At 65.4% G+C, this 14,343-nt stretch overlaps 1 long non-coding RNA gene across 1 annotated transcript in view; it reads right to left on the bottom strand.

The window, feature by feature from the left end:
- The window catches only part of LOC140406866 (uncharacterized), a 65,444-nt gene extending 51,860 nt beyond the window's left edge, over nucleotides 1-13,584 (bottom strand). Inside the window, exon 1 of the long non-coding RNA XR_011939348.1 lies at nucleotides 13,563-13,584. This is a non-coding gene — a long non-coding RNA (uncharacterized lncRNA). The remainder of the gene's footprint in view (nucleotides 1-13,562) is intronic.
- Nucleotides 13,585-14,343: the final 759 nt, after the last annotated feature.

Genomic DNA, 14,343 nt, shown 5'->3' with positions numbered 1-14,343 from the left:
CGCGGATCGAGACGGAGAGGGAACGCGGATCGAGACGGAGAGGAAGGAGAGATCGAGACGGAGAGGGAACGCGGATCGAGACGGAGCGGGAACGCGGATCGAGACGGAGAGGGAACGCGGATCGGGACGGAGGGGGAACGCGGATCGGGACGGAGGGGGAACGCGGATCGGGACGGAGGGGGAACGCGGATCGGGACGGAGAGGGAACGCGGATCGAGACGGAGAGGATGGAGAGATCGAGACGGAGAGGGAACGCGGATCGAGACGGAGAGGGATCGCGGATCGAGACGGAGAGGGGACGCGGATCGGGACGGAGAGGGAACGCGGATCGAGACGGAGAGGGAACGCGGATCGAGACGGAGAGGGAACGCGGATCGAGAGGGAGAGGGAACGCGGATCGAGAGGGAGAGGGAACGCGGATCGAGACGGAGAGGAAGGAGAGATCGAGACGGAGAGGGAACGCGGATCGAGACGGAGAGGGGACGCGGATCGATACGGAGAGGAAGGAGAGATCGAGACGGAGAGGGATCGCGGATCGAGACGGAGAGGGAACGTGGATCGACACGGAGAGGGAACGCGGATCGAGACGGAGAGGGGACGCGGATCGATACGGAGAGGAAGGAGAGATCGAGACGGAGAGGGGTCGCGGATCGAGACGGAGAGGGAACGCGGATCGGGACGGAGAGGGAACGCGGATCGAGACGGAGAGGATGGAGAGATCGAGACGGAGAGGGAACGCGGATCGAGACGGAGAGGGATCGCGGATCGAGACGGAGAGGGGACGCGGATCGGGACGGAGAGGGAACGCGGATCGAGACGGAGAGGGAACGCGGATCGAGAGGGAGAGGGAACGCGGATCGAGACGGAGAGGAAGGAGAGATCGAGACGGAGAGGGAACGCGGATCGAGACGGAGAGGGGACGCGGATCGATACGGAGAGGAAGGAGAGATCGAGACGGAGAGGGATCGCGGATCGAGACGGAGAGGGAACGTGGATCGACACGGAGAGGGAACGCGGATCGAGACGGAGAGGGGACGCGGATCGATACGGAGAGGAAGGAGAGATCGAGACGGAGAGGGGTCGCGGATCGAGACGGAGAGGGAACGCGGATCGAGACGGAGAGGGAACGCGGATCGAGACGGAGAGGGATCGCGGATCGAGACGGAGAGGGAACGCGGATCGAGACGGAGAGGGAACGCGGATCGAGACGGAGAGGGAACGCGGATCGGGACGGAGAGGGATCGCGGATCGAGACGGAGAGGGAACGCGGATCGAGACGGAGAGGGAACGCGGATCGGGACGGAGAGGGGACGCGGATCGATACGGAGAGGAAGGATAGATCGAGACGGAGAGGGATCGCGGATCGAGACGGAGAGGGAACGCGGATCGAGACAGAGAGGGAACGCGGATCGAGACGGAGAGGGAACGCGGATCGAGACGGAGAGGGAACGCGGATCGAGACGGAGAGGGAACGCGGATCGAGACGGAGAGGGATCGCGGATCGGGACGAATAGGGAACGCGGATCGAGACGGAGAGGGAACACGGATCGAGACGGAGAGGGAACGCGGATCGGGACGGAGAGGGAACGCGGATCGAGACGGAGAGGGAACGCGGATCGAGACGGAGAGGGAACGCGGATCGAGACGGAGAGGGAACGCGGATCGAGACGGAGAGGGAACGCGGATGGAGACGGAGAGGGAACGCGGATGGAGACGGAGAGGGAACGCGGATCGGGACGGAGAGGGAACGCGGATCGAGACGGAGAGGGATCGCGGATCGAGACGGAGATGGATCGCGGATCGAGACGGAGAGGAAGGAGAGATCGAGACGGAGAGGGAACGCGGATCGAGACGGAGAGGGAACGCGGATCGGGACGGAGAGGGAACGCGGATCGTGACGGAGAGGGAACGCGGATCGAGACGGAGAGGGAATGCGGATCGAGACGGAGAGGGAACGCGGATCGAGACGGAGAGGAAGGAGAGATCGAGACGGAGAGGGGACGCGGATCGGGACGGAGAGGGAACGCGGATCGAGACGGAGAGGGAGGAGAGATCGAGACGGAGAGGGAATGCGGATCGAGACGGAGAGGGAGAGGAAACGCGGGTCGAGACGGAGAGGAAGGAGAGATCGAGACGGAGAGGGAATGCGGATCGAGACGGAGAGGGAGGAGAGATCGAGACGGAGACGGATCGCGGATCGAGACGGAGAGGGAGGAGAGATCGAGACGGAGACGGATCGCGGATCGAGACGGAGAGGGAACGCGGATCGGGACGGAGAGGGAACGCGGATCGAGACGGAGAGGGAACGCGGATCGGGACGGAGAGGGAACGCGGATCGAGACGGAGAGGAAACGCGGATCGAGACGGAGAGGGAACGCGGATCGAGACGGAGAGGAAACGCGGATCGAGACGGAGAGGGATCGCGGATCGAGACGGAGAGGAAGGAGAGATCGAGACGGAGAGGGAACGCGGATCGAGACGGAGAGGGAACGCGGATCGGGACGGAGAGGGAACGCGGATCGTGACGGAGAGGGAACGCGGATCGAGACGGAGAGGGAACGCGGATCGAGACGGAGAGGGAACGCGGATCGAGACGGAGAGGAAACGCGGATCGAGACGGAGAGGGAACGCGGATCGAGACGGAGAGGAAACGCGGATCGAGACGGAGAGGGAACGCGGATCGAGACGGAGAGGAAGGAGAGATCGAGACGGAGAGGGAATGCGGATCGAGACGGAGAGGGAACGCGGATCGAGACGGAGAGGAAGGAGAGATCGAGACGGAGAGGGAACGCGGATCGGGACGGAGAGGGAACGCGGATCGAGACGGAGAGGGATCGCGGATCGATACGGAGAGGAAGGAGAGATCGAGACGGAGAGGGAACGCGTATCGGGACGGAGAGGGAACGCGGATCGAGACGGAGAGGGAACGCGGATCGAGACGGAGAGGGATCGTGGATCGAGACGGAGAGGGAACGCGGATCGAGACGGAGAGGAAGGAGAGATCGAGACGGAGAGGGAACGAGGATCGAGACGGAGAGGGAACGAGGATCGAGACGGAGAGGGAACGCGGATCGGGACGGAGAGGGAACGTGGATTGAGATGGAGAGGAAACGCGGATCGAGACGGAGAGGAAGGAGAGATCGAGACGGAGAGGGAATGCGGATCGAGACGGAGAGGGAGGAGAGATCAGGACGGAGAGGGAACGAGGATCGGGACGGAGAGGGAACGCGGATCGGGACGGAGAGGGAACGCGGATCGAGACGGAGAGGGATCGCGGATCGAGACGGAGAGGGATCGCGGATCGAGACGGAGAGGAAGGAGAGATCGAGACGGAGAGGAAGGAGAGATCGAGACGGAGAGGGAACGCGGATCGAGACGGAGAGGGAACGCGGATCGAGACGGAGAGGGAACGCGGATCGGGACGGAGAGGGAATGCGGATCGAGACGGAGAGGGATCGCGGATCGAGACGGAGAGGGATCGCGGATCGAGACGGAGAGGGGAACGCGGATCGAGACGGAGAGGGAACGCGGATCGGGACGGAGAGGGAACGCGGATCGATACGGAGAGGAAGGAGAGATCGAGACGGAGAGGGGACGCGGATCGGGACGGAGAGGGAACGCGGATCGAGACGGAGAGGGAACGCGGATCGAGACGGAGAGGGATCGCGGATCGAGACGGAGAGGGAACGCGGATCGAGACGGAGAGGGAACGCGGATCGAGACGGAGAGGGAACGCGGATCGAGAGGGAGAGGGAACGCGGATCGAGACGGAGAGGGAACGCGGATCGAGACGGAGAGGGAACGCGGATCGAGACGGAGAGGGAACGCGGATCGAGAGGGAGAGGGAACGCGGATCGGGACGGAGAGGGAACGCGGATCGTGACGGAGAGGGAACGCGGATCGAGAGGGAGAGGGAACGCGGATCGAGAGGGAGAGGGAACGCGGATCGAGAGGGAGAGGGAACGCGGATCGAGAGGGAGAGGGAACGCGGATCGGGACGGAGAGGGAACGCGGATCGAGACGGAGAGGGATCGCGGATCGAGACGGAGAGGGATCGCGGATCGAGACGGAGAGGGAACGCGGATCGAGACGGAGAGGGGAACGCGGATCGAGACGGAGAGGGAACGCGGATCGAGATGGAGAGGGAACGCGGATCGAGAGGGAGAGGGAACGCGGATCGGGACGGAGAGGGAACGCGGATCGAGACGGAGAGGGAACGCGGATCGAGAGGGAGAGGGAACGCGGATCGAGAGGGAGAGGGAACGCGGATCGAGAGGGAGAGGGAACGCGGATCGAGAGGGAGAGGGAACGCGGATCGGGACGGAGAGGGAACGCGGATCGAGACGGAGAGGGAACGCGGATCGAGACGGAGAGGAAGGAGAGATCGAGACGGAGAGGGAACGCGGATCGAGACGGAGAGGGAACGCGGATCGAGACGGAGAGGGAACGCGGATCGGGACGGAGGGGGAACGCGGATCGGGACGGAGGGGGAACGCGGATCGGGACGGAGGGGGAACGCGGATCGGGACGGAGAGGGAACGCGGATCGAGACGGAGAGGAAGGAGAGATCGAGACGGAGAGGGAACGCGGATCGAGACGGAGAGGGATCGCGGATCGAGACGGAGAGGGAACGCGGATCGAGACGGAGAGGGGACGCGGATCGGGACGGAGAGGGAACGCGGATCGAGACGGAGAGGGAACGCGGATCGAGACGGAGAGGGAACGCGGATCGAGAGGGAGAGGGAACGCGGATCGAGACGGAGAGGAAGGAGAGATCGAGACGGAGAGGGAACGCGGATCGAGACGGAGAGGGGACGCGGATCGATACGGAGAGGAAGGAGAGATCGAGACGGAGAGGGATCGCGGATCGAGACGGAGAGGGAACGCGGATCGAGACGGAGAGGGAACGCGGATCGAGACGGAGAGGGAACGCGGATCGAGACGGAGAGGGGACGCGGATCGATACGGAGAGGAAGGAGAGATCGAGACGGAGAGGGGTCGCGGATCGAGACGGAGAGGGAACGCGGATCGAGACGGAGAGGGAACGCGGATCGAGACGGAGAGGGAACGCGGATCGAGACGGAGAGGGAACGCGGATCGAGACGGAGAGGGATCGCGGATCGAGACGGAGAGGGAACGCGGATCGAGACGGAGAGGGAACGCGGATCGAGACGGAGAGGGAACGCGGATCGGGACGGAGAGGGGACGCGGATCGATACGGAGAGGGAACGCGGATCGAGACGGAGAGGGAACGCGGATCGGGACGGAGAGGGATCGCGGATCGAGACGGAGAGGGAACGCGGATCGGGACGGAGAGGAAGGAGAGATCGAGACGGAGAGGGATCGCGGATCGAGACGGAGAGGGGAACGCGGATCGAGACGGAGAGGGAACGCGGATCGAGACGGAGAGGGAACGCGGATCGAGAGGGAGAGGGAACGCGGATCGGGACGGAGAGGGAACGCGGATCGAGACGGAGAGGGAACGCGGATCGAGAGGGAGAGGGAACGCGGATCGAGAGGGAGAGGGAACGCGGATCGAGAGGGAGAGGGAACGCGGATCGAGAGGGAGAGGGAACGCGGATCGGGACGGAGAGGGAACGCGGATCGGGACGGAGAGGGAACGCGGATCGAGACGGAGAGGGATCGCGGATCGAGACGGAGACGGAGAGGGAACGCGGATCGGGACGGAGAGGGAACGCGGATCGGGACGGAGAGGGAACGCGGATCGGGACGGAGAGGGAACGAGGATCGAGACGGAGAGGGATCGCGGATCGAGACGGAGAGGGAACGCGGATCGAGACGGAGAGGAAGGAGAGATCGAGACGGAGAGGGAACGCGGATCGAGACGGAGAGGGAACGCGGATCGAGACGGAGAGGGAACGCGGATCGAGACGGAGAGGAAGGAGAGATCGAGACGGAGAGGGAACGCGGATCGAGACGGAGAGGGAACGCGGATCGGGACGGAGGGGGAACGCGGATCGGGACGGAGGGGGAACGCGGATCGGGACGGAGGGGGAACGCGGATCGGGACGGAGAGGGAACGCGGATCGAGACGGAGAGGAAGGAGAGATCGAGACGGAGAGGGAACGCGGATCGAGACGGAGAGGGATCGCGGATCGAGACGGAGAGGGAACGCGGATCGAGACGGAGAGGGGACGCGGATCGGGACGGAGAGGGAACGCGGATCGAGACGGAGAGGGAACGCGGATCGAGACGGAGAGGGAACGCGGATCGAGAGGGAGAGGGAACGCGGATCGAGACGGAGAGGAAGGAGAGATCGAGACGGAGAGGGAACGCGGATCGAGACGGAGAGGGGACGCGGATCGATACGGAGAGGAAGGAGAGATCGAGACGGAGAGGGATCGCGGATCGAGACGGAGAGGGAACGCGGATCGAGACGGAGAGGGAACGCGGATCGAGACGGAGAGGGGACGCGGATCGATACGGAGAGGAAGGAGAGATCGAGACGGAGAGGGGTCGCGGATCGAGACGGAGAGGGAACGCGGATCGAGACGGAGAGGGATCGCGGATCGAGACGGAGAGGGAACGCGGATCGAGACGGAGAGGGAACGCGGATCGGGACGGAGAGGGGACGCGGATCGATACGGAGAGGGAACGCGGATCGAGACGGAGAGGGAACGCGGATCGGGACGGAGAGGGATCGCGGATCGAGACGGAGAGGGAACGCGGATCAAGACGGAGAGGGAACGCGGATCGGGACGGAGAGGGGACGCGGATCGATACGGAGAGGAAGGAGAGATCGAGACGGAGAGGGATCGCGGATCGAGACGGAGAGGGAACGCGGATCGAGACGGAGAGGGAACGCGGATCGAGACGGAGAGGGAACGCGGATCGAGACGGAGAGGGAACGCGGATCGAGACGGAGAGGGAACGCGGATCGAGACGGAGAGGGAACGCGGATCGGGACGGATAGGGAACGCGGATCGAGACGGAGAGGGAACACGGATCGAGACGGAGAGGGAACGCGGATCGGGACGGAGAGGGAACGCGGATCGAGACGGAGAGGGAACGCGGATCGAGACTGAGAGGGAACGCGGATCGAGACGGAGAGGGAACGCGGATCGAGACGGAGAGGGAACGCGGATGGAGACGGAGAGGGAACGCGGATCGAGACGGAGAGGGAATGCGGATCGGGACAGAGAGGGAACGCGAATCGAGACGGAGAGGGATCGCGGATCGAGACGGAGAGGGATCGCGGATCGAGACGGAGAGGAAGGAGAGATCGAGACGGAGAGGGAACGCGGATCGAGACGGAGAGGGAACGCGGATCGGGACGGAGAGGGAACGCGGATCGTGACGGAGAGGGAACGCGGATCGAGACGGAGAGGGAATGCGGATCGAGACGGAGAGGGAACGCGGATCGAGACGGAGAGGAAGGAGAGATCGAGACGGAGAGGGGACGCGGATCGAGACGGAGAGGGAACGCGGATCGGGACGGAGAGGGAACGCGGATCGAGACGGAGAGGGAGGAGAGATCGAGACGGAGAGGGAATGCGGATCGAGACGGAGAGGGAGAGGAAACGCGGGTCGAGGCGGAGAGGAAGGAGAGATCGAGACGGAGAGGGAATGCGGATCGAGACGGAGAGGGAGGAGAGATCGAGACGGAGAGGGATCGCGGATCGAGACGGAGAGGGAACGCGGATCGGGACGGAGAGGGAACGCGGATCGAGACGGAGAGGGAACGCGGATCGGGACGGAGAGGGAACGCGGATCGGGACGGAGAGGGAACGCGGATCGAGACGGAGAGGAAACGCGGATCGAGACGGAGAGGGAACGCGGATCGAGACGGAGAGGAAACGCGGATCGAGACGGAGAGGGATCGCGGATCGAGACGGAGAGGAAGGAGAGATCGAGACGGAGAGGGAACGCGGATCGAGACGGAGAGGGAACGCGGATCGGGACGGAGAGGGAACGCGGATCGTGACGGAGAGGGAACGCGGATCGAGACGGAGAGGGAACGCGGATCGAGACGGAGAGGGAACGCGGATCGGGACGGAGAGGGAACGCGGATTGAGACGGAGAGGAAACGCGGATCGAGACGGAGAGGGAACGCGGATCGAGACGGAGAGGAAACGCGGATCGAGACGGAGAGGGAACGCGGATCGAGACGGAGAGGAAGGAGAGATCGAGACGGAGAGGGAATGCGGATCGAAACGGAGAGGGAACGCGGATCGAGACGGAGAGGAAGGAGAGATCGAGACGGAGAGGGAACGCGGATCGGGACGGAGAGGGAACGCGGATCGAGACGGAGAGGGATCGCGGATCGATACGGAGAGGAAGGAGAGATCGAGACGGAGAGGGAACGCGTATCGGGACGGAGAGGGAACGCGGATCGAGACGGAGAGGGAACACGGATCGAGACGGAGAGGGATCGTGGATCGAGACGGAGAGGGATCGCGGATCGAGACGGAGAGGGAACGCGGATCGAGACGGAGAGGGAACGCGGATCGAGACGGAGAGGAAGGAGAGATCGAGACGGAGAGGGAACGAGGATCGAGACGGAGAGGGAACGAGGATCGAGACGGAGAGGGAACGCGGATCGGGACGGAGAGGGAACGTGGATTGAGATGGAGAGGAAACGCGGATCGAGACGGAGAGGAAGGAGAGATCGAGACGGAGAGGGAATGCGGATCGAGACGGAGAGGGAGGAGAGATCAGGACGGAGAGGGAACGAGGATCGGGACGGAGAGGGAACGCGGATCGGGACGGAGAGGGAACGCGGATCGAGACGGAGAGGGATCGCGGATCGAGACGGAGAGGAAGGAGAGATCGAGACGGAGAGGAAGGAGAGATCGAGACGGAGAGGGAACGCGGATCGAGACGGAGAGGGAACGCGGATCGAGACGGAGAGGGAACGCGGATCGGGACGGAGAGGGAATGCGGATCGAGACGGAGAGGGAACGCGGATCGAGACGGAGAGGGAACGCGGATCGGGACGGAGAGGGAACGCGGATCGAGACGGAGAGGGATCGCGGATCGAGACGGAGAGGAAGGAGAGATCGAGACGGAGAGGGAACGCGGATTGGGACGGAGAGGGAACGCGGATCAAGACGGAGAGGGAAAGCGGATCGAGATGGAGAGGGAACGTGGATTGAGAGGGAGAGGAAACGCGGATCGAGACGGAGAGGAAGGAGAGATCGAGACGGAGAGGGAATGCGGATCGAGACGGAGAGGGAGGAGAGATCGAGACGGAGAGGGAACACGGATCGAGACGGAGAGGGAACGCGGATCGAGACGGAGAGGGAACGCGGATCGAGACGGAGAGGGATCGCGGATCGATACGGAGAGGAAGGAGAGATCGAGACAGAGAGGGAACGCGGATCGGGACGGAGAGGGAACGCGGATCGAGACGGAGAGGGAACGCGGATCGAGACGGAGAGGGATCGCGGATCGATACGGAGAGGAAGGAGAGATCGAGACAGAGAGGGAACGCGGATCGGGACGGAGAGGGAACGCGGATCGAGACGGAGAGGGAACGCGGATCGAGACAGAGAGGGAACGCGGATCGAGACGGAGAGGAAGGAGAGATCGAGACGGAGAGGGAACGAGGAACGAGACGGAGAGTGATCGCGGATCGGGACGGAGAGGGAACGCGGATCGAGACGGAGAGGGATCGCGGATCGAGACGGAGAGGAAGGAGAGATCGAGACGGAGAGGGAACGAGGATCGAGACGGAGAGGGAACGCGGATTGAGATGGAGAGGAAACGCGGATCGAGACGGAGAGGGAACGCAGATCGAGACGGAGAGGAAGGAGAGATCGAGACGGAGAGGGAATGCGGATCGAGACGGAGAGGGAGGAGAGATCGAGACGGAGAGGGAACGCGGATCGAGACGGAGAGGGAACGCGGATCGAGACGGAGAGGGAACGCGGATCGGGACGGAGAGGGAACGCGGATCGAGACGGAGAGGGGACGCGGATCGGGACGGAGAGGGAACGCGGATCGAGACGGAGAGGAAGGAGAGATCGAGACGCAGAGGAAGGAGAGATCAAGGGGGAGAGGTAACGCGGATCGAGACGGAGAGGAAGGAGAGATCGAGGGGGAGAGGTAACGCGGATCGAGACGGAGAGGGAACGCGGATCGAGACGGAGAGGGATCGCGGATCGAGACGGAGAGGAAGGAGAGATCGAGACGGAGAGGGATCGCGGATCGAGACGGAGAGGAAGGAGAGATCGAGACGGAGAGGGAACGAGGATCGAGACGGAGAGGGAACGCGGATTCAGATGGAGAGGAAACGCGGATCGAGACGGAGAGGGAACGCGGATCGAGACGGAGAGGAAGGAGAGATCGAGACGGAGAGGGAATGCGGATCGAGACGGAGAGGGAGGAGAGATCGAGACGGAGAGGGAACGCGGATCGAGACGGAGAGGGAACGCGGATCGGGACGGAGAGGGGACGCGGATCGAGACGGAGAGGGGACGCGGATCGGGACGGAGAGGGAACGCGGATCGAGACGGAGAGGAAGGAGAGATCGAGACGCAGAGGAAGGAGAGATCAAGGGGGAGAGGTAACGCGGATCGAGACGGAGAGGAAGGAGAGATCAAGGGGGAGAGGTAACGCGGATCGAGACGGAGAGGAAGGAGAGATCGAGGGGGAGAGGGAACGCGGATTGAGACGGAGAGGGACCGCGGATCGAGACGGAGAGGGACCGCGGATCGAGACGGAGAGGGACCGCGGATCGAGACGGAGAGGGAACGCGGATCGAGACGGAGAGGGAACGCGGATCGAGACGGAGAGGGAACGCGGATCGAGACGGAGAGGGAACGCGGATCGAGACGGAGAGGGAACGCGGATCGAGACGGAGAGGGAACGCGGATCGAGACGGAGAGGGAACGCGGATCGAGACGGAGAGGGAACGCGGATCGAGACGGAGAGGGAACGCGGATCGAGACGGAGAGGGAACGCGGATCGAGACGGAGAGGAAGGAGAGATCGAGACGGAGAGGGAATGCGGATCGAGACGGAGAGGGAACGCGGATCGAGACGGAGAGGAAGGAGAGATCGAGACGGAGAGGGAACGCGGATCGAGACGGAGAGGTAACGCGGATCGAGACGGAGAGGGAACGCGGATCGAGACGGAGAGGGAACGCGGATCGAGACGGAGAGGGAACGCGGATCGAGACGGAGAGGGAACGCGGATCGAGACGGAGAGGGAACGCGGATCGAGACGGAGAGGGAACGCGGATCGAGACGGAGAGGGAACGCGGATCGAGACGGAGAGGGAACGCGGATCGAGACGCAGAGGAAACGCGGATCGAGACCCAGAGGAAATGCGGATCGAGACATAGAGGAACGAGAGATCGAGACGGAGAGGGAACGCGGATCGAGACGGAGAGGGAACGCGGATCGAGACGGAGAGGGACCGCGGATCGAGAGGGAGAGGGAACGCGGATCGAGACGGAGAGGGAACGCGGATCGAGACGCAGAGGAAACGCGGATCGAGACCCAGAGGAAATGCGGATCGAGACATAGAGGAACGAGAGATTGAGACGGAGAGGGAACGCGGATCGGGTCGGAGAGGGAACGCGGATCGAGACGGAGAGGGAACGCGGATCGAGACGGAGAGGGAACGCGGATCGAGACGGAGAGGGATCGCGGATCGAGACGCAGAGGGAACGCGGATCGAGACGGAGAGGGAACGTGGATCGAGACGGAGAGGGAACGCGGATCGAGACGGAGAGGGAACGAGACGGAGAGGGAACGCGGATGCGAGACGGAGAGGGAACGCGGATCGAGACGGAGAGGGAACGCGGATGGAGACGGAGAGGGAACGCGGAATCGAGACGGAGAGGGAACGCGGATCGAGACGGAGAGGGAACGCGGATCGAGACGGAGAGGGAACGCGGATCGGAGACGGAGAGGGAACGCGGATCGAGACGGAGAGGGAACGCGGATCGAGACGGAGAGGGAACGCGGATCGAGACGGAGAGGGATCGCGGATCGAGACGGAGAGGGAACGCGGATCGAGACGGAGAGGGAACGCGGATCGAGACGGAGAGGGAACGCGGATCGAGACGGAGAGGACGCGACGAGACGGAGGGAACGCGGATCGAGACGGAGAGGGAACGCGGATCGAGACGGAGAGGGAACGCGGATCGAGACGGAGAGGGAACGCGGATCGAGACGGGGAGGGAACGCGGATCGAGACGAAGAGGGAACGCGGATCGAGACGGAGAGGGAACGCGGATCGAGACGGAGAGGAGCCGGGGTGGGGGGGCGGGAGACAGAGGGAGCCGGGGGGGGGGGGGGGGAGACAGGGGGAGCCGGGGGGGGGGGGGGAGACAGAGGGAGCCGGGGGGGGGGGGGGGGGAGACAGAGGGAGCCGGGGGGGGGGGGGGGGGAGACAGAGGGAGCCGGGGGGGGGGGGAGACAGAGGGAGCCGGGGGGGGGGGGGGGGAGACGAGACAGAGGGAGCCGGGGGGGGGGCGACGAGACAGAGGGAGCCGGGGGGGGGAGGGGAGACAGAGGGAGCCGGGGGGGAGACAGAGGGAGCCGGGGGGGGGGGGGGGGGGGGAGACGAGACAGAGGGAGCCGGGGGTGGGGCGACGAGTCAGAGGGAGCCGGGGGGGGGGAGGGGGAGACAGAGGGAGCCGGGGGGGGAGACAGAGGGAGCCGGGGGGGAGACAGAGGGCGCCGGGGGGGGGGGGGAGACAGAGGGAGCCGGGGGGGGGGGGGAGACAGAGGGAGCCGGGGGGGGGGGGGGAGACGAGACAGAGGGAGCCGGGGGGGGGGCGACGAGACAGAGGGAGCCGGGGGGGGGGGAGGGGGGAGACAGAGGGAGCCGGGGGGGAGACAGAGGGAGCCGGGGGGGGTGGGGGGGGGGGGAGACGAGACAGAGGGAGCCGGGGGGGGGGCGACGAGTCAGAGGGAGCCGGGGGGGGGGAGGGGGAGACAGAGGGAGCCGGGGGGGAGACAGAGGGAGCCGGGGGGAGACAGAGGGCGCCGGGGGGGAGACAGAGGGCGCCGGGGGGGAGACAGAGGGCGCCGGGGGGGAGACAGAGGGAGCCGGGGGGGGAGACAGAGGGAGTCGGGGGGGGGAGACAGAGGGACGGGGGGGGAGACAGAGGGACGGGGGGGAGACAGAGGGACGGGGGGGGAGACAGAGGGACGGGGGGGGAGACAGAGGGACGGGGGGGGGAGACAGAGGGACGGGGGGGGGAGACAGAGGGGACGGGGGGGGGAGACAGAGGGACGGGGGGGGGGAGACAGAGGGACGGGGGGGGGGAGACAGAGGGACGGGGGGGGGAGACAGAGGGACGGGGGGGGAGACAGAGGGACGGGGGGGGAGACAGAGGGACGGGGGGGGGAGACAGAGGGACGGGGGGGGGAGACAGAGGGACGGGGGGGGGAGACAGAGGGACGGGGGGGGGGAGACAGAGGGACGGGGGGGGGGAGACAGAGGGACGGCGGGGGGGGGAGACAGAGGGACGGGGGGGGGGAGACAGAGGGACGGGGGGGGAGACAGAGGGACGGGGGGGGGAGACAGAGGGACGGGGGGGGGAGACAGAGGACGGGGGAGACAGAGGGACGGGAGTCTCTCACAGTTGCGCTCGTCCTTCTCCAGAGACGGAGAGGGAACGCGGATCGAGACGGAGAGGTAACGCGGATCGAGACGGAGAGGTAACGCGGATCGAGACGGAGAGGGAACGCGGATCGGGACGGAGAGGGAACGCGGATCGAGACGGAGAGGGAACGCGGATCGAGACGGAGAGGGAACGTGGATCGAGACGGAGAGGGAACGCGGATCGAGACGGAGAGGGGAACGCGGATGGAGACGGAGAGGGAACGCGGATCGAGACGGAGAGGGAACGCGGATCGGGACGGAGAGGGAACGCGGATCGAGACGGAGAGGGAACGCGGATCGGGACGGAGAGGGAACGCGAGATCGAGAGGGAGAGGGAACGAGAGATCGAGACGGAGAGGGATCGCGGATCGAGACGGAGAGGGAACGAGAGATCGAGACGGAGAGGGAACGCGGATCGGGACGGAGAGGGAACGCGGATCGAGACGGAGAGGGGACGCGGATCGAGACGGAGAGGGAACGCGGATCGGGACGGAGAGAGAACGCGGATCGAGACGGAGAGGGAACGTGGATCGAGACGGAGAGGGAACGCGGATCGAGACGGAGAGGGAACGCGGATGGAGACGGAGAGGGAACGCGGATCGAGACGGAGAGGGAACGCGGATCGAGACGGAGAGGGAACGCGGATCGAGACGGAGAGGGAACGCGGATCGAGACGGAGAGGAAGGAGAGATCGAGACGGAGAGGGAATGCGGATCGAGACGGAGAGGGAACGCGGATCGAGACGGAGAGGAAGGAGAG

The sequence above is a fragment of the Scyliorhinus torazame genome, unplaced genomic scaffold (genome assembly GCF_047496885.1).
Source record: "Scyliorhinus torazame isolate Kashiwa2021f unplaced genomic scaffold, sScyTor2.1 scaffold_963, whole genome shotgun sequence".
NCBI lineage: Eukaryota > Metazoa > Chordata > Chondrichthyes > Carcharhiniformes > Scyliorhinidae > Scyliorhinus > Scyliorhinus torazame.
The sequence above is the reverse complement of the archived record's forward strand: the minus strand, read 5'-3'. Positions and strand labels throughout refer to the sequence as shown.